At 32.7% G+C, this 20,555-nt stretch overlaps 1 protein-coding gene across 1 annotated transcript in view; it reads left to right on the top strand.

Annotated features, from left to right (window-relative positions):
* The first annotated feature begins 7,887 nt into the window (after positions 1–7,887).
* The window catches only part of LOC136031913 (zygote arrest protein 2.L-like), a 69,453-nt gene continuing 56,785 nt past the window's right edge, over positions 7,888–20,555 (top strand). Inside the window, exon 1 of the mRNA XM_065711906.1 lies at positions 7,888–7,960. The gene's annotated coding sequence lies outside the window, so the exon portion shown is untranslated. The remainder of the gene's footprint in view (positions 7,961–20,555) is intronic.

Genomic DNA, 20,555 nt, shown 5'->3' with positions numbered 1-20,555 from the left:
GATAAGAGGTAAACCTGTGACTGTGAACCCCTCAAAATGTCGATATTATTGATTATGTTCAAGTGGGTATTACATAATCGTTTTTTCATAGGTTGTTACGTAATTGTTTATTTACTCGAGTTTTTTTTTCAAGATTTCTTTGGTTGTTACGTAAAAATTAATTGTATACAAACCAAAGGGCGTAGGAAAAACCCTCAGGGCATCCAGACAAGTGGGGAGCCCCTGGTTGTAAATAAATGATCATAGTCCAATGTTTACTTATGCAGATGGCGTAATTTTGCGTGACTTTTTTTGGTTCCGGGGACCTTTATAATCCAGTGAAAATGACACTTGTTTTGCTAGAGTGTACGGTCCACTTACCTCAATATTGGAAAAGAGTAAAGAGTGGCAACAGTCTGGATGTTGATTATTGTTCTCTGCTTATTTTTTTTTAGCTATGGATACTTTTAGTCTATTGGAAGTTGAAAGTAGTGAAACTAAGTCTAGGGTACCTAATGTTGCAGTAGAAATTACAAGGTGTTGTCAGCTATCCCTTGAATGGGATGAGATGTTTGCAAGAGATTCGATATCATTGAGTAAATCCAAGTTGGAAGAACAGTTATGTGTTGCTTTAAAGGTGAATATAATACATACACTAAGACTACAAGATGGATTAAATGTATTAGTGAAATATATTGAAGGCAACATTTTAAATCAATATATAAAAAAGGAGTTCCATTTTTAAAGTATTTTTCTTGTTTGATATTTTACTGGTGACAAGTTACAGAAATAATCTTATTCTTTGGCTTTGTTAGCCTATAAACGGCAGTGAAAGTGTTAGGATTAAAAATGGTTGTATCTGAGAAACAAAAGCCCTGTCAAGTCTTGTGACTTTGGAAAAAGGTTTGAATTTAAATGATTATTTTCAAGGATTATAAGTAGGTAAGTAATTTATTGATGCCCACTCATACAACATGAAAAAGTGGAGTAAAATAAAACAAGATAATAAAATGACATCTAATACATCGCAACTTTAAAAGTCGCACTCATACAAAATATGTACAGGTAAGAAACTTGCCATTTTACGATGGGACTTTGACCTTGCCGACTCTTCCACCTCAGATATCATATCTAGAGCATCATGCCTATTATAGCGGCTAAGCAATGAGGAATTTCTTTCGTGGAGCGGCATACGTAGTAAAAATTTTAGGTACTTGCAATGAGCTGAACGAAGCTTCAATTTTTCTGTCGCTCTAAACCACTCCTATAAAGGTAATCATCAGTTCAAAAAAAATATTCTCTCAAAGAATGCTTTTTAATATAATGAAAAAGAATTCTTAGTCTTTGGACTATTGTATGAGACTTTTATGTCGCGAAGCAGATACATTTACTCAATTTTCTGACATACTAATCGAAATTAAATAAAGCAATTTTCTCGATATGCTTTTAAATACTACCTAGAAATTCGTTTTGGAACCTTTCCAAACAACAAACAGGTAGAAAAATCCTGACCAAACAGGTTCTATGACGCCACTCGATTGCTCCCCCAAGAGGTAAAAGGAACATTCATTTTATTGATCGTAAGTAAGTTTCTTGTTGAAAGTGCAACAGAAAACAGTATTAAAAAATGTTCCACACATGTCTGTTTGTATACATTGGGGAGCTGGTCATCCTGTGAAATTTGTACTATTGTTGATGATTATGACAAAAAGTGTAGACTATGCAATCCATGTAAATTGCATAGAGGATATGCAGTGCATATTAACGATTGTAATTCCTATCATGAAGATGTCTGTGACTGTCACACTAGAGGTTTTGTATGTTCCAATTGTCACTATGGTAAATATGATCAATTGAAAAATACTTACCCTGGTATGATTGGAAATAACCCGAAACTTGATTTCATTTTATTCTTAAGAGACTGGTATCTTTGTTATGATTGTTCTGGGATGAAAAATCTGGTCTACTTTTTAATTTTTGGAATAATAAGAGAGTCTGGTTTCTACGTCATCACTGTGAAGACAATGGCTACTATGATTATAAACCTAATGGTTTTTATTTGGTTTTTACAGAAAGTGATTCTTCCTATTAGAAAATTGTATGTGACATTGCTTCAAATGAGCCAATTGAAACACCTGAGTTCTATAATATGAATTCGAATAGTGCTATTGACTTTACAAAGAGATATAATAACAGCGAAGTTACACTTTGTTGATGAAAATGCAACCCTGAATTTGCATGCCAATATGAGTACAAGTTGAATTCAGATGGTCTGCACCACTTATTGTTGTCGATGGCTACCTATACTTGGAAGAAGAAATTTAAGGAATAAAGAACATTATTGTTTTATTAATAAAGAATTCACAAAATTTTTTAAAGTACTTTATCTTTCGGGCACTGAAAACAATATTATACAGGTAGGAAAGGATACTTTCAACTATACAGTCATTAAATTTAGGATTACCAACGCAATAGCTGAGAAATTCACTGGAAGCATATATCCACGACATAAAAAAAAAATATGTAGTAGTGCACAAAAATCACAGCTTTTAGTCGATAAATCTTTTACTCGCTTCCAATTTTGAATTATAGATTTTCCACTTTGCTCAAGAAATTTTTGTATATGGGCGTCTAAAATGCATAAAAAAAATTCAATATTCGTCGCTGTTTGAAAGATGCCTAGTCATTGATCTTTATTTACAGTTAACGGAATACTATTAACATTGATAATTCTTTCGCTGGCATTATGAATATGTTCAAGGAATTCCAAGGGTACGCAATTGGTTTTGTATTTGTAAATGGAAGAACCCAAGTTGAATACATTAATTATTTGATTTGCCTTCATGTAGCCAAGTCTAATAGAACACTACCATCGGGGGTAATTTTCAAATAGGTTTAAAATTAATTCTGTGACATTAATGCTTTATTCTCCTCCAATAGTTCTATAAAGCTACAATCCAAACGTACTATATCCGTTCAGACAAAACTCATATCTTGAGTACCAGACAAATCCAATACAATGATACCATAAGTTTTTGCAAATATTGTATTGGTCCATTTTCAAATTGTTGCAGATCTCGATCTAGGGATTGCATTGTCAATTCATATAGGGATCTTTTGGATTTATCAAAGGACAAATTGTAAAGCAGAAGGCCATTTACTTTACACACAAGAAAGGAAAGTCAAAACATGTTAAATTTGTGTGGAGAATCTGTGCACTAGCACTTTTTACAAAAGTCAAACCAAGTTTTGAAGGAATTTTACCATTTATAAATGATGACTTGGTGTCGATACATGAACCCGTGGCACTATGTCGCTGATTAGTAATTGTGTGTAGAACGAGCAGTTTGACATTATTTCCACTGTTGGGCATACAGATGTCCATAGAAATCATATTTTACACTCAGATCAACATTTTCTGCATTGAAAAGATTCAATGATGAGGTGACTGAGGGATGAGACTCTTTGTGTTGTAAATTTCTAAGAAAAGAAATCTTTTTTTTGATCTAACAGTTTTTTTTCCTCTTGGTTTCTTTCTCTTCTTTGACAAGACTTATGTCTTTCGTTTCTGACCTGAGTAGAGACTGAGGAGTGATGAGGTTTTTCTTACCCTTTCTAGCCTTTTAAAAGAAGCTATGCAAAGCCAAATTCCAATATTGGAAGTGGGGCTTTAGTACATGCTACGATAGGTCTTAAGGGAATACCTTGTTTATGTATTTTTGATAAACAGTAGAATTTTGAACTGAAACTATCCCGGGGGAAAAATATATTGTATAATTGTGGGGTTTCTTTTAAAAGAAACCACTTGGTCGTGATTTCAAGCACTTGTCGAGGGATTGCTGGACCTGAGACTTTGTGAAACACTTTCTTTAAAATCCTACCCACAGCCCCAATTGTGTAGTGTAGAGGATGCAAAATCCTCGGCAACCCGAGTAATATATTTTTTTGCCAGGGGTAGTGCAGACCGAAGTAACTTAGTAAATTACTTGCTAAGACAGTAACTCAACATTGACAAACGACGCCTGTAATAGTCAATTCCATGTCCCAATTGTCGCGGTCCGAGAGTAGCATCATAGCAATCAATATCAGGATAAACAAAAGTTCTTTTTCTATTAGCCATCTCACTGAACGGGTCTAAGATGACATCCACAACTTTTGTTCACGGCCAAACCTTTTGATATTGCTGAACAATCGCCCAATTCACTACTTAATGCTAACTGACAGAGTTCCAAACATGAAGTATTTACAGAAATGTAATGATGGTGCTTAGTATTTCAGTGGTGATTGTGTTCGCGAGTGGCCTTTTGTTCAAGAGCATGTAGGAGGGGGATATTGCTATTTGCGACTTTCTATGTCTAAAAAATGATCCATAAACAAATATACAATTGTCCGATGAGAGGCCAGGTAAATAGTCTGCAAAAATAACAACTTCATTCCGAGTGATGTTTCCAGTACTTTTTCATTGATTATATTCCATTTACAACCAAGAACCTCTCTCAGATTATCGTTGATATGAATCCCTTCATTCTCGAGGGGGGCGCTAATTTAAACCCTACTATGTTCCATTGAATAGTTAAAGTGAAATGTATCATTCTTACGAACAGAGATTTTTTCTATTTTTTTGATTTTTTGCACGACACAAATCATTCGTGCTGCCATATTCATTGTATTTTAGCGTGAGACCTAAGTATAAATCAGACTTAAGTGATTTTATCCATTCCTCTTCCTCACCATACAATGGCCAATCTTTTAGTCTGACTCTAATATATAATAAGTACAATTTTTTTCAGAACATCATACGTATTTTCGAAATTACAATCAACAGATGTAACTTCATACTTTCCTTTTAATTTGATGGTGAAATCATCATAGAGGGGTCAGAAACATTGGACATAAATGTCACTTAAAAATCATTGGGCACTGTGAACTTCTTCAGCGGCAATCCAAGAATCAAAATCAGAGTTGTATCCTGGCCAACATACAAGCAACTTACTCTCATCCCTGTGACTTTGACTCTTTAATATCTTTTCAATCTAATGCATTCTAATTTGTGTAACTTTTTGTAATTCATACTCTTAAGAGCCCCGAGAATCTCTTCATCTTTCACAGCACGTAGATGATACGATAGAGACTTAGTGTCTAAGACACTAAGATAAGATCCCTGTTTAAGACAGTGACTCGAGCAAGTTTTGTTGGGGAACTTGAACTTCCCACTTCACTAATATTCTCATAAACATGTTTCAAACCTTCGGCTATTTTGAATTTAAAAATGTTCTGAAGTCTCCAATACCCTTTTGCATACTAACAGGTGATGCACTGACATTATAAGGCCTTCGTTTATTACTTTGTTTTATAACAAATCGTTATCACCCCTTGGTGTGCTAGTATTTTCTGAAAATGATTTAAAATCATCTTTTGATAGTTTACCATGTTTCTTTAATCTATTTAAAATATATTTATTTCCAATAGGACCTTTTGGGAAGTTTGATGAGTTTAAAAATTTATTAGTTTGATGAGTTTAAAAATTTATACAAAAGACGGTCAAATGATTCAAGTCCTTACGATTTTCAATCAAACCTGATATAAATCAACTTTATAGTAGGTCTTGCCATGGATTATAACAACATTTCTTTATAATCAATTTGTACATGTTTATTTTAAACGAGATAGGTCAAGAGTGTTTTACATTACCAACGATACGATTGAGACAATAAGTCTGCAACACTTGCAGAAACCATAGGCGATGACAAATCTTCTTCTTGTTTTGGTGGTAGTGGTGGTGGTGAATTTTGAGGTTGGGGGAGATCAATAACATTTACTTTGAGCGGTCTTTCGTGGTAGGGATTATGTCTATCAATATGTTGAAGGGAATCTTGAAGCAAAAGTAATTTTTCATCGTCGGCAATTGTCTCATTGTTAAAGAAATTTATAAAGATTATCTTCAAAGTGTTCTTTTGGTGATAATGGGAGTTCTATTGATGTCAGCTTGTAGTGTTTAGCCATTTCTTCTACATAATATGCTTAAAGTCCCGCAATTATTGGCAGTAACCCTGAAAAGAAACTACCACCCGCTTGAAGAAGCCGTTTCTTTTAAAATCCTTTTCCTTATTTTTGCATGCTAGGGCACGTAAAAGTGAACGATGTAGCTTTGTCCGTTTCTTAAAAACTTCTGGTATTTACACATTCCCTTCAGTTAAATTGAAACAAAGCTCTGATAGGAGATTCATGAATTCATGAATTGAATCGCTTCTTTATATACTTATAATGACGTCATATACAAAGCCTTTGATGTCATATGCAAAGCCTTATATACTTATAATGACGTCATATGCGGACAAACACACACACATAGACAAACACACAAACATACAACTTATTTTTATATATATAGATTCAGCAGGAGGTGTTCCGTGAAATTAAAAGAAGATAACATTTTTGTTTTCTCTGTTAAAAAATACTTTTCTCTACATCTTTGAACAACGATCACTCAGCTTATAGTAATCGATGTCATTTATGAGTACCAACGGTTTACATTTACGTTTTTTACAATTACGGCTCATCGATGATGAATCTGAAATTTTCAATCTTATTCTTTTTGTTCTTGAACAAAGAATAATTAGCTCTAACAGTTAAGTATTTAATGGACAAACGGTTGTTCATCCTCTAAAACTAGGAAAGTATGACTATATTTATTAGTTACACACAGTAAAATATATTCGGGAATTTACAAATATGAACTTGAAGATAAATATTGCTCATCCATGAGAAATGGTTATAACAAACAAGACTGACGTACTCTCTGAATGAACACCAGCTAAGAGTTTCGTCCACTCTACTTATCAACCAACAGACTTTAAAGAGCAATTCTGGATATTAGTTCTAATCACAATCCAATTTCAATTGAAGAAGACACGGGGGGGGGGTAAGGAGGAAAAAGGATCCCGCATCCTATACATGACATAATTTCTATAAGCTAAGAAACAGTTATCCAATAAGAACGGGAGTCAGGCAAGGTAGCTCAGTTGCTCCATAGCTATTCAACTGTATTATGGACCATGTTATGACTGTCACCACTCGAAAGCTGAGCTTTGGACAAAACTACCAGGACAGAGTTGTCACCGATATGACAAAGCACTGGTCGTCGACTGCAAGTCACAGCTAGTTATGAATCTGGACAAGCTTCAAGATCAAGCTGCCACGACCGGACTGGCCATTAACTGGAAGAATAAATAGTTGTGGTAGTGTAGCCAAAGTCCGAAGCCGATAAATCAAATTAATCGGCATTTGAAAGCCAAATCGAAGTGGTTGACCAAATCTCCTATTATGGTACTGTCATATCTTTGGACGGCTGCTTTGAGCATGAAGTTAATACCCTCTCGGTAAATGTCTCTACCGTGTTTTGTAGGCTGAGTCATGTTTGGAAAAAGTTAATGATCAGGCTACCTCAATGACGATCCTTGGAGCCTCAGTCTGTTTTATCCTGCTGTACGGAGCTGATACTTGGCCTGCAAATGCAGTTGTACAGCACCGCATTCACACTGTTTAATCTAATTGGCAAGTAATGATCGCCTGTGAAGAATAAGTATTACTTCCCAATTGCCCTTTTTTTATACCAAGCTTCTCAGCAGACACTTCACAAATTCAGACATCTTCTGCGACTGCCTGACGACGCTTGAATGGGAGATTGTAGGCTGCGGACGCTCTTAATGCCACCTCGGCATGAAGATTAAGTAATTAAGTAAGAATTTTAATGTCACTTTTTACTCACCGTTAAAAACTTAGTTTTCTTTTTAATCAAAGGAAGGATGACAACATAAAAGTACACATATCTCAAGGAAATAAAATAAAAACTTATCACAATACAAATAATACTATCAAGAGTGACGTAAGAATATTATAGGAGAAATACTATCCAAAGAGCAAGATTCTTGCATTTTTAATGCAAGGATTGAAATTGCTCAGGATATTCAAACATTTGGTTGTAAGTAACCTATGTGAATTTTGCTTGAAATTTCATTTGAATTATAAGACTTTGAATATATGTTTGAGTTGTAAAACTTCAAATAAGCAAAAATTATCTTAGTTATAGGGGGTCCGCCTCCACAGGTTTCCCTTCTGTAAGATAAAATTTACTCTGTCTTTGAAATGGTTAAAATTCAATTGTGGTTTGATGGAGAGATATAATCCTAGTTATTCAAAGGGTGAAGTCCCGAATTTACTAATAATATGAAGAAGTTATTTCAGCTTACCCGCAGCGGTTACACTTATTAGAAAAGGTGGACCTTCTTCCATTTAGTTTAAACTAGATGTAATGACTTTAAATCTCTATGATTGGAGAAATCAGCGATTAGACAATTGAATTTTCCATACCCTCCCTCCTCCACCACCAATTTTTAAATAAAAAGGTTGAGATGATGCAAATTATTTCAACCAGAACGTTGAAATAATTCTGAATTGTATTGCGAATTTTGTATATATATATATATATATATATATATATATATATATATATATATATATATATATATATATATATATATATATATATATATATATATATATATATATATATATATATATATATATATATATATATATATATATATATATATATATATATATATATATATGTATATATATATATATATATATATATATATATATATATATATATATATATATATATATATATAAATAAGTTGTTTGTGTGTCTGTCGACTGACGTCATGTTTGTGTGTCGACTGACGTCATGTTTGTCGACCGACGTAATTATAAGGATTGAGCTGTATGTCGTCATGAAGTTGTTTGTCGCCTGAAGTCATGTTTGTCGACTGACGAAATTACAGACCGGGAAACTGGGACACAAATGACGACCGGGACACAGGGAATATAAATGACGACCGGGACACATCATATACCAATTCAAAAACGAATGTATTCAAGCCGAAGTAGCTGAGTTGGTAAAGCGTTATGTTCCAGGTTCGAACCTTGGCTTTAGCATTAATACAAAAGAAGAAAAAAAAACTAAAAAAGGTAAAAACTACAAAAAAACTAAAAAGAAAATACTAAAAAAACTAAAAAAGCTAAAAAACTAAAAAAAGTAAGGCTTGCGGCTTCAAGAGATAATGCCAGATTAGGAATGTGCAATTGCCGTCAACGAAGGCGTTTCGAGGAACTACCAGAGCAACGCGAAACCAGACTTGCTGCTTAAAAAAGAAAGTGAAAAAAGAAGGCGTGTCGAGGAATCACAAGAGCAACGTGAAAACAGGCTTGCAGCTTTATGAGATAATGCCAAAAGAAAGTGTACCGAGGAATCACAAGAGCAACATGAAAATTATCGCATGGCATTCAGGTACAGCCCAGTCGATGATTATAGTAGATGTTTTCAAATCGGGACTATGTCTAAAATTTGTCTCTACTGCAATGCCTTGAAATTTAATGGTGAAACACTGGGAATGTGTTGCGCCTCAGGAAAAGTTAAACTTCCTCAACTGGCTGCATCCCCAGAGCCGTTGAAGACTTTGCTTACTAGAACTACGTCAGAATCTAAGCGTTTTTTTTCCTCAAAAATCAGAAAATATAACTCATGTTTCCAAATGACGTCGTTTGGTGCGTTAATACAAAAGAAGAAAAAAAACCAAAAAAGTTAAAAACTACAAAAAAAAAACTAAAAAGAAAATACTAAAAAAAACTAAAAAGCTAAAAAACTAAAAAAAAATAAAAAAAGGTAAAAACCTAAAAACTAAAAAACTAAAAAACAACTAACAAAAAGGTAAAAACTACAAAAAAACTAAAAAGAAAAAACAACTAAAAACTAATAAGAAAAATAAATGACGACCGGGACACAGGGAATATAAATGACGACCGGGACACATCATATACCAATTCAAAAACGAATGTATTCAAGCCGAGGTAGCTGAGTTGGTAAAGTGTTATGTTCCAGGTCCGAGAGGCTCCAGGTTCGAACCTTGGCTTTAACATTAATACAAAAGAAGAAAAAAAACTAAAAAAGGTAAAAACTACAAAAAAACTAAAAAGAAAATACTAAAAAAACTAAAAAAGCTAAAAAACTAAAAAAAAGTAAAAACTAAAAACTAGAAAAAAAACTAAAAAAAGGTAAAAACTAAAAAAAAAACTAAAAAAAAACTAATAAGAAAAACTAAAAAAACTAAAAACTGAAAAAGAAAGGAGAAAAAGAAAACTAAAAATCGGGACACAGGGAATATAAATGACGACCAGGACACTCAAAGAGAAATTACAGACTGGGACACCGGGACACAAATAACAACCGGGAGACATAAATGACGACCGGGACACTCAAAGATAAATTAAAGACCGGGACACCGGAACACAAGGAATATAAATGACGACTGGGACACTCAAAGAGAAATTACAGACAAGGACACTGGGACACTGGGACACAAATGACGACCGGGATACTGGGAATATAAATGAAAACCGGGACACAGGGACACAACTACAAGGGGGATGTCGGGGGCACAGGGGGGTATATGAATGACGACGGGGACACAGGGAATGTTCGATTAGCAATCACCATCAACAAAGCTCAAGGGCAATCGTTAGAATAATCAGGTATATATCTGAATAGGGATTGTTTTTCCCATGGACGATTTTATGTTGCATGTTCAAGAATCAGTAAACCTGACAATCTATTTATATGCACAGACAATGGGACATCGAAGAATGTTGTATATTCAAAAGTTTTGCGTAGTTAAAAACATATATATATATATATATATATATATATATATATATATATATATATATATATATATATATATATATATATATATATATATATATATATCTATATATATAAAAATAAGTTGTCTGTGTGTGGATCTGTGGATCAGGTGACGTCATGTTTGTTCGCATATGACGTCTGAATTATTTCACACTAATACAAAAGAAGAAAAAAACTAAAAAAGGTAAAAACTAAAAAGAAAAAAAAATTAAAAAGCTAAAAAACTAAAAAAAACTAAAAAAAGGTAAAAATCTAATAACTAAAAAAAAACTGAAAAAAATAAAAAAAGGCAAAAACTACAAAAAAAATAAAAACTAATAAAAAAACTAAAAATGCTAAAAAACTAAAAAAAACTAAAAAAAACTAAAAAAAGGTAAAAAACTAAAAAAACTAAAAACTAAAAAAGAAAAAAACTAAAAAAAAGGAAAAAACTGAAAAATAAAAGAGAAAAAGAAAACTAAAAAAATATGAATAAATATATATAAAAATAAGTTGTTTGTGGGTTATGTCTGTCTGTCTGTCTGTCGACTGACGTCGTGTTTGTCCGCATATGACGTCTGAATTATTTCACACTAATACAAAAGAAGAAAAAAAACTAAAAAAGGTAAAAACTACAAAAAAAACTAAAAAGAAAAAAACTAAAAAAGCTAAAAAACTAAAAAAAACTAAAAAAAGTTAAAAAACTAAAAACTAAAAAAAACTGAAAAAACTAAAAAAAAGGCAAAAACTAAAAAAAAAACTAAAAACTAATAAAAAAACTAAAAAAGCTAAAAAACTAAAAAAACTAAAAAAAACTAAAAAAAGGTAAAAAACAAAAAAAAACTAAAAACTAAAAAAGAAAAAACTAAAAAAAGGAAAAAACTGAAAAATAAGAGAAAAAGAAAACTAAAAAAATATTAATAAATATAAAAAATTTAAATATAAATATAATATAAATTAGCAATCAACAAAGCACCGAGACACAAATGACGACCGGGACACAGGGAGTATAAATGACGACCAGGACATAAGTAAAAAAAAAACTAAAAAAACTAAAAAAATGGTAAAAACTACAAAAAAACTAAAAACTAATAAAAAAACTAAAAAATCTAAAAATCTAAATAAACTAAAAAAGAAAAAAAAGAAAAAAGGAAAAAAATAAAGGAGAAAAACAAAACTAAAAAACGAATGTATATACAGACCGGGACACCGGGATACAAATGACGACTGGGACACAGGGAATATAAATGACGACCGGGACACAGGGACACAACTACAATGGGGACGCCGGGGGGCACAGGGGGATATAAATGACGACCGGGACACCGGGACACAAGGAATATAAATGACGCCCGGGACACTCAAAGAGAAATCACAGACTGGAACACCGGGACACAAATGACGACCGGGACACAGGGAATATAAATGACGACCGGGACACAGGGACATAACTACAAAGGGGACGCCGGGGTGCACAGGGGGATATATAAATGACGATGGCGACTCAGGGAATGGTCGATTAGCAATCACCATCAACAAAGCTCAAGGGCAATCATTAGAATCATGAGGTATAGATCTGAATACGGATTGTTTTCCCATGGACCATTATATGTTGCATGTTCAAGAGTCGGTAAACCTGACAATCTATTTATATGCACAGACAATGGGACAGCAAAGAATGTTGTATATTCGCAAGTTTTACGTAGTTAAAAACATATATATATATATATATATATATATATATATATATATATATATATATATATATATATATATATATATATATATATATATATATATATATATATATATATATATATATATCTATCTATATTCACAGGTGGGACATAGGGACACAACTACAATGGCGCGTAACTAATATGGCGCGTAACGACTTACGCGCGCGGGGGGGCTTGGGGGGGCGCGAAGCGCCCCCACCAACTAGGTGTTGGGGTGGCGCGAAGCGCCACCCCAACAGCTATTATATATATATATATATATATATATATATATATATATATATATATATATATATATATATATATATATAATATATATATATATATATATATATATATATATATATATATGTGAAACAGGCCCTTCCTAGTAATTTGAATTATAATGATAGTCCAGTTTTAACTTATAAATTTTCAAAAACTATTGGGCAAATTATTTTTAATTATAATTTAATACTAAAAAGATTAGATAGTGATATATATTGGAAACCGGTTTGTAATTGTAAGCAACTTGGCCCATTTGTAAATCCTACTTACAAACATGTTATAACAGGGGACTTGTCAATAATAAAGCAAGATGATCTTCAAATTATAATGAATAAAGGGGCTAATTTCCGTCTTTCTCATCATCTGAAACCATCGAGTGTTCTTGATGGCTTGAAAAATGATTTTGATTTATTTATTGATAAGTGGTGTAAGAAAGAGAATAAAAATAAAGAGAGTTTTCAAAGTTGGAAGAATTTAATTATTAGTAGAATAAGAAATAAAATATATTCTAACTTAAAAAATAGTAACACTAAATCATTATTTTATAATGCGAAGATTAAACAAGCAATTGCTAATCTAAAGAATGAATTTGTAATTGTGCCAGTGGATAAAGCTAATAATAATTTTGCCATAATTTGTCAGAAGCTGTATTGTGATATCTTAAAAAGGGAGTTATGCACAACTAATATTTACGAAAAGGTAAATATATAGGATGAGAATTTAATTAAAAAGACTGAAGAAATACTTTTTAAAAATTTTAATATTAAAATAAATGACAATGATAAAAAGTTCCCTTTCCTATATTGGACTGTAAAATTTCATAAGAATCCGCCTAAACCACGGTTTAGTGCTAGAGCAGCTAAATGTCCAACCCGTATTGCTGCTACTGACCTCTCTTTAATTTTAAAGGAAATTGTAAATAAACTTAAAACCTATTGTTCTGGTATTAAAAAATTTTCGAATTTTAATCCATATTGGAGTGTTAATAATTCACTGCAGGTGATAGATTATTTAATAATGATTTCAGCTAAAAGAATTGATTCTTTCGATTTTGCAACAATGTATGCTAATTTATCACTTAATGTAGTGTTTGATAATTTAAAAACTGTTATCAAGAAATCTTTCCTCTTATCTAGTAAAAGATTCTTAAAAATAGACACTTATAATAAAAAAGCTATATGGACAAATTGCTTTAATACTACAGTTAACTTGAGATGTTACAGCTTGGATATGATTTTTGAGTTATTAGAATTTGTTTTATACAATACTTATATAAGATTTGGGGTGTTTTGTACAAGCAAATTGTGGGAATTCCCATGAGGGGGAATGCCAGCCCATTTATAGCTGACTTGTTTTTAAGTCAACTAGAATATAAATATATGATGGATAAGAATAATCCAATTAATTTAAAACATGTTTTGTCAAATAATAAAAGATATTTAGATGATATTTTGGTCTTAAATTGTAAGGATTTCATTGATATTTCTAAAAATATATATCCATCAGAGCTTATTCTTGAGCCTAGTCATGGCGCTGGTCATGAAGATCATTTCTTAGATTTAAATATTAATATTTGTGATAATAATAAATTAAGTTTTAAAATGTATAATAAAACGGATGATTTTGATTTTGAAGTGATTAGTTTCCCATTTCCTGAAAGTAATATACACTCAAATACCACATATTCAGCGTTTTTCTCACAGTTACTTCGTTATGCAAGGATTTGTAGTAATTATATTGATTTTAAAAATAGATGTAAAATCTTCAGACAAAAATTGACATCAAGAGGTTTTTCTGCAAATAAATTAACTTGGCAATTTAAAAAATTTAGTTTTCATTATAACGAACTTTTAAATAAATATCAAAAGAATTATCTAGAAATACTTAAAGAAATTTTCAACTAATTTCGGAGGTTCGAGAAAGGTTGTCGCAGCGCCATTTATTTTGAATTGTGTTTCTAATTGAGCGAATTCTTTAAAAAATTAGCCACACGGTAAAGATGAATTCTATAATTGTTTAGTTCATTCAGGTTTTTTGCAATGTGTTAATATTTGTGATTTGGTAATATTTATAATATTTAGTTTACCTATTGTTGCTAAAAAGAAGGATATATTGACAGGATAAGCTTGTTTTGGTTTTACTTGGTTGTTTTAAATTTGCTGTTTTTTTTCTCTCATAGGCATGTATTTTGGAGGTGATACCTGACACGGGGATGCCATGGATATTCTGTGGTAGCCACAACACTGTGCTGGGTAGAGAATTTAAAGTGGCGAAACCCTATATAGGCCAGTGTATTCTCCTGATGAGCCCTTGTGTTGGGTTGTTGCCTCTGAATTATTTGTCTATATTATTTTTTCTATTGTTTGGTAAATGACGACTTATACTTATTGACGACATGACTGCCTGTCCATGGATTATTCTTTATGGTTGATTGCGTATGGCTATGCTGTTGGACCCCAACAGCTAGTATATATATATATATATATATATATATATATATATATATATATATATATATATATATATCCATGGCTATATATAAACATATATCCATATATATAAACATATATATATATATAATATATATATATATATATATATATATATATATATATATATATATATATATATATATATATATATATATATATATATATATATATATGTATATATATATATATATATATATATATATATATATATATATGTAATATATATATATATATATATATATATATATATATATATATATATATATATATATATATATATATATCTTCTATATATATAAAAATAAGTTGTCTGTCTGTGGATGGATGGATGGATGGATCAGGTGACGTCACCTGAAAAAACTGGATTAGGTGACGTCAAAACTGAAAAAACTAAAAAAAGGCAAAAACTACAAAAAAAACTAAAAACTAATAAAAAAAATAAAAAAGCTAAAAAACTAAAAAAAACTATAAAGGTAAAAACCAATAAAAAACTAAAAAAAAAACTGAAAAAACTAAAAAAAGGCAAAAACTACAAAAAAAAACTAAAAACTAATAAAAAAAGTAAAAAAGCTAAAAAACTAAAAAAACTAAAAAAACTAAAAAAAGGTAAAAAACTAAAAAAAATAAAAAATAAAAAAAAACTAAAAAAAAGGAAAAAACTGAAAAATAAGCTAAAATAAAGGTAAAAACCAATAAAAAACTAAAAAAAAAAGGAAAAAACTAATAAATGACGACACTCAAAGAGAAAGCGACCAGGACAAAAGGAATGTTCGATTAGCAATCAACAAAGCACCGGGACACAGGGAGTATAAATGACGACCAGGACATAAGTTCGACCGGGACACAGGGAATATAAATAACGACCGGGACACAGGGACACAACTACAACGGGGACACCGGGGGAAACAGGGGGATATAAATGACGACCGGGACAAAAAAAAACTAAAAAGAAAAAAAAACTAAAAACTAATAAAAAAAACTAAAAAATCTAAAAATCTAAATAAGCTAAAAAAGAAAAAAAAAGGAAAAAAATAAAGGAGAAAAACAAAACTAAAAAACGAATGTATATACAGACCGGGACACCGGGATACAAATGACGACCGGGACCCGGGACACAGGGAATATAAATGACGACCGGGACACAGGGACACAACTACAACGGGGACACCGGGGGAAACAGGGGGATGTAAATGACGACCGGGACACCGGGACAGGGAATGGTCGATTAGCAATCACCATCAACAAAGCTCAAAGGCAATCATTAGAATCATGAGGTATAGATCTGAATACAGATTGTTTTCCCATGGACCATTATATGTTGCATGTTCAAGAGTCGGTAAACCTGACAATCTATTTATATGCAAAGACAATGGGACAGCAAAGAATGTTGTATATTCGCAAGTTTTACGTAGTTAAAACCATATATATATATCTATCTATATTCACAGGTGGGACATAGGGACACAACTACAATGGCGCGTAACTATTATGGCGCGTAACGACTTACGCGCGCGGGGGGGCTTGGGGGGGGGCGCGAAGCGCCCCCACCAACTAGGTGTTGGGGTGGCGCGAAGCGCCACCCCAACAGCTAGTATATATATAAATAAGTTGTCTGTGTGTTATGTCTGTCGAGTGACGTCATGCTTTTGTGTCGACTGACGTCATGTTTGTTGACTGACGAAATTACAGACCGGGACATCGGGACACAAATGACGACCGGGACACCGGGACATCTTATATATATATAAAAATAAGTTGTCTGTGTGTTATGTCTGTCGAGTGACGTCATGTATGTGTGTCGACTGACTTCATATTTGTCGACTGACGAAATTACAGACCGGGACATCGGGACACAAATGACGACCGGGACACCGGGACATAGGGAATATAAATGACGACCGGGACACTCAAAGAGAAAGTGACCTTGACACAAGGAATGTTTGATTAGCAATCACCATCAACAAAGCACCGGGACACAGGGAATATAAATGACGACCGGGACACAGGGACACAACTACAACGGGGACACCGGGGGAAACAGGGGGATATAAATGACGACCGGGACAAAAAAAACTAAAAAGAAAAAAAAACTAAAAACTAATAAAAAAAACTAAAAAATCTAAAAATCTAAATAAGCTAAAAAAGAAAAAAAAAGGAAAAAAATAAAGGAGAAAAACAAAACTAAAAAAACGAATGTATATACAGACCGGGACACCGGGATACAAATGACGACCGGGACCCGGGACACAGGGAATATAAATGACGACCGGGACACAGGGACACAACTACAACGGGGACACCGGGGGAAACAGGGGGATGTAAATGACGACCGGGACACCGGGACAGGGAATGGTCGATTAGCAATCACCATCAACAAAGCTCAAAGGCAATCATTAGAATCATGAGGTATAGATCTGATACAGATTGTTTTCCCATGGACCATTATATGTTGCATGTTCAAGAGTCGGTAAACCTGACAATCTATTTATATGCAAAGACAATGGGACAGCAAAGAATGTTGTATATTCGCAAGTTTTACGTAGTTAAAAACATATATATATATCTATCTATATTCACAGGTGGGACATAGGGACACAACTACAATGGCGCGTAACTATTATGGCGCGTAACGACTTACGCGCGCGGGGGGGCTTGGGGGGGGGCGCGAAGCGCCCCCACCAACTAGGTGTTGGGGTGGCGCGAAGCGCCACCCCACAGCTAGTATATATATAAATAAGTTGTCTGTGTGTTATGTCTGTCGAGTGACGTCATGCTTTTGTGTCGACTGACGTCATGTTTGTTGACTGACGAAATTACAGACCGGGACATCGGGACACAAATGACGACCGGGACACCGGGACATCTTATATATATATAAAAATAAGTTGTCTGTGTGTTATGTCTGTCGAGTGACGTCATGTATGTGTGTCGACTGACTTCATATTTGTCGACTGACGAAATTACAGACCGGGACATCGGGACACAAATGACGACCGGGACACCGGGACATAGGGAATATAAATGACGACCGGGACACTCAAAGAGAAAGTGACCTTGACACAAGGAATGTTTGATTAGCAATCACCATCAACAAAGCACCGGGACACAGGGAATATAAATGACGACCGGGACACTCTAAGAGAAATTACAGACTGGGACACCAGGACACAAATGACGACCGGGACATCTATCTATATAAAAAATAAGTTTTTTGTGTCAGTCGACTGACGTCATGTTTGTGTGTCGACTGACGTCATGTTTGTCGACTGACAAAAATACAGACCGGGACATCGGGACACAAATGACGACCGGGACACCGGGACATCTATATATATCTATCTATATATATATAAAAATAGTTGTTTGTGTGTCTGTCGACTTACGTCATGTTTGTCTGTCGACTGACGTCATGTTTGTCGACTGACAAAATTACAGACCGGGACATCGGGACACAAATGACGACCGGGACCCCGGGACATCTATATATCTATATATATAAAAATAAGTTGTTTGTGGGTTATGTCTGTCTGTCGAGTGACGTCATGTCATCATGTCGTCATGTTGTCATAAAGTTAGTTGTTGTCATGTTTGTTATGACGATGACGTCATTAAAAGTATTTAAGAAAATCGTTCAAAGACAAATTTTTAATTGTAAGAAGATCGTGGACGGAAAAATATTTAATCGTAAAATGACTGAAGAAACCTACAAGGGCAACAGACACACAACTTTCGAGTTACGTCATGTCATCATGTCGTCATTTCGTAATGAAGTTAGTTGACGTCATGTTCGTTATGACGATGAGGTCATTAAAAGTATTTAAGAAAATCGTTCTTAGACAAATTCTTAATTGTAAGAAGATCGTAGACGGAAAAATGTTTAATTGTAAAATGACTGAAGAGCCTACAATGGGCAACAGACACACAACTTATTTATATATATATATATATATATATATATATATATATATATATATATATATATATATATATATATATATATATATATATATATATATATATATATATATATATATATATATATATATATATATATATATATATATATATATATATATATATACAACAAACAAAAGAGAGAATAATGAGGACTTTTTTTCCCAAGACAGTGAACCAACAAAACCTATTTGAATATTTCGGCCCTATATCTAAGGGCCGTCTTCAGCAAAGGAGAAAATACAAAACAATAAAACACTTACATAAAAGTTCTCAGTTAAAAATCCATTTTTTATTTTAAAATAGCCTTGGCATCATTACTTCTTAACGAAAAAGTTCAGCCAAGGACTGTCTGATAAAAGGCTAACATTTTACAAGATAAAAAGGTTCATTCATTTCACTAACTGTATTTATTAAAAATTGGATTGATTTCTTATTGCGATATTTGCCTTCTCTGCAGCTAATCTGATAGTTCTTTTGATATTGGGCTTGTTTTTTGTTCATTCCTATTTTTGTTTTATTTTTGAATTAGATTATTTTCTATAATTAATTTTGTGTACATAGGGTTGAGTGTGTATTCACCCAAGTCTCTATTTAGGGATTTATTATTATTTAAGTTTCGTTTGATTTCGATTGCCTCACGGACAGTTTGTTTGATTCCTAGGTCATTGCTAATTTGAATTGTTTCGTCAAATAGAACATAATGGTTTGGATTTTCAAAATATGACTACTTAAAGCTGAATCGAAAGATATAGAGTTATTTTTAGATTTTAAACGCTTTTTCATATACTTTCTTTGTGTTGCTGTAATCTTGTTCCTAAATTTTGGTGGGTTCGACCAATGTAATAATTTCCACAACTACATGGTATTTGATACACCCCTCGTAGACGAGTAATTGGGGGTTTTATCCTTACCAGAATTGACAAGATTCATTATACTTAAATTGCTTGTGAATACAACACGTAAATTGTTTTTTTAAAAAACTTTTTTCATTTTTGAAGTAATTTTCGGAATATAAGGCAGGTAAATCGTGCTTGTGGGTTTATTAGAATTCATTTACTGGTGTGGGATTTAAGGCTTTAGAAGAATGCATCTTTAATCTTTGAGCAAATAACAGTATTTTATGAGAGAAATTGGGTACCCGTTTTAAAATAAAAAATTATAATAAAAAAATGCTATTTAAAAATAAAAAATGGATTTTTAAACTGAGAACTTTTATTGTAAGTGTTTTATTGTTTTTTATTTTTTCCTTTGCTGAAGACGGCCCTTAGATATAGGGCCGAAATATTCAAATAGGTTTTGTTGGTTCACTGTCTTGGGAAAAAAAGTCCTCATTATTCTCTCTTTTGTTGTTGTATTATGGAAAGGCAGTGTGGTCTT

This window comes from Artemia franciscana, chromosome 10 (genome assembly GCF_032884065.1).
Source record: "Artemia franciscana chromosome 10, ASM3288406v1, whole genome shotgun sequence".
Taxonomy (NCBI): domain Eukaryota; kingdom Metazoa; phylum Arthropoda; class Branchiopoda; order Anostraca; family Artemiidae; genus Artemia; species Artemia franciscana.
The sequence above is the reverse complement of the archived record's forward strand: the minus strand, read 5'-3'. Positions and strand labels throughout refer to the sequence as shown.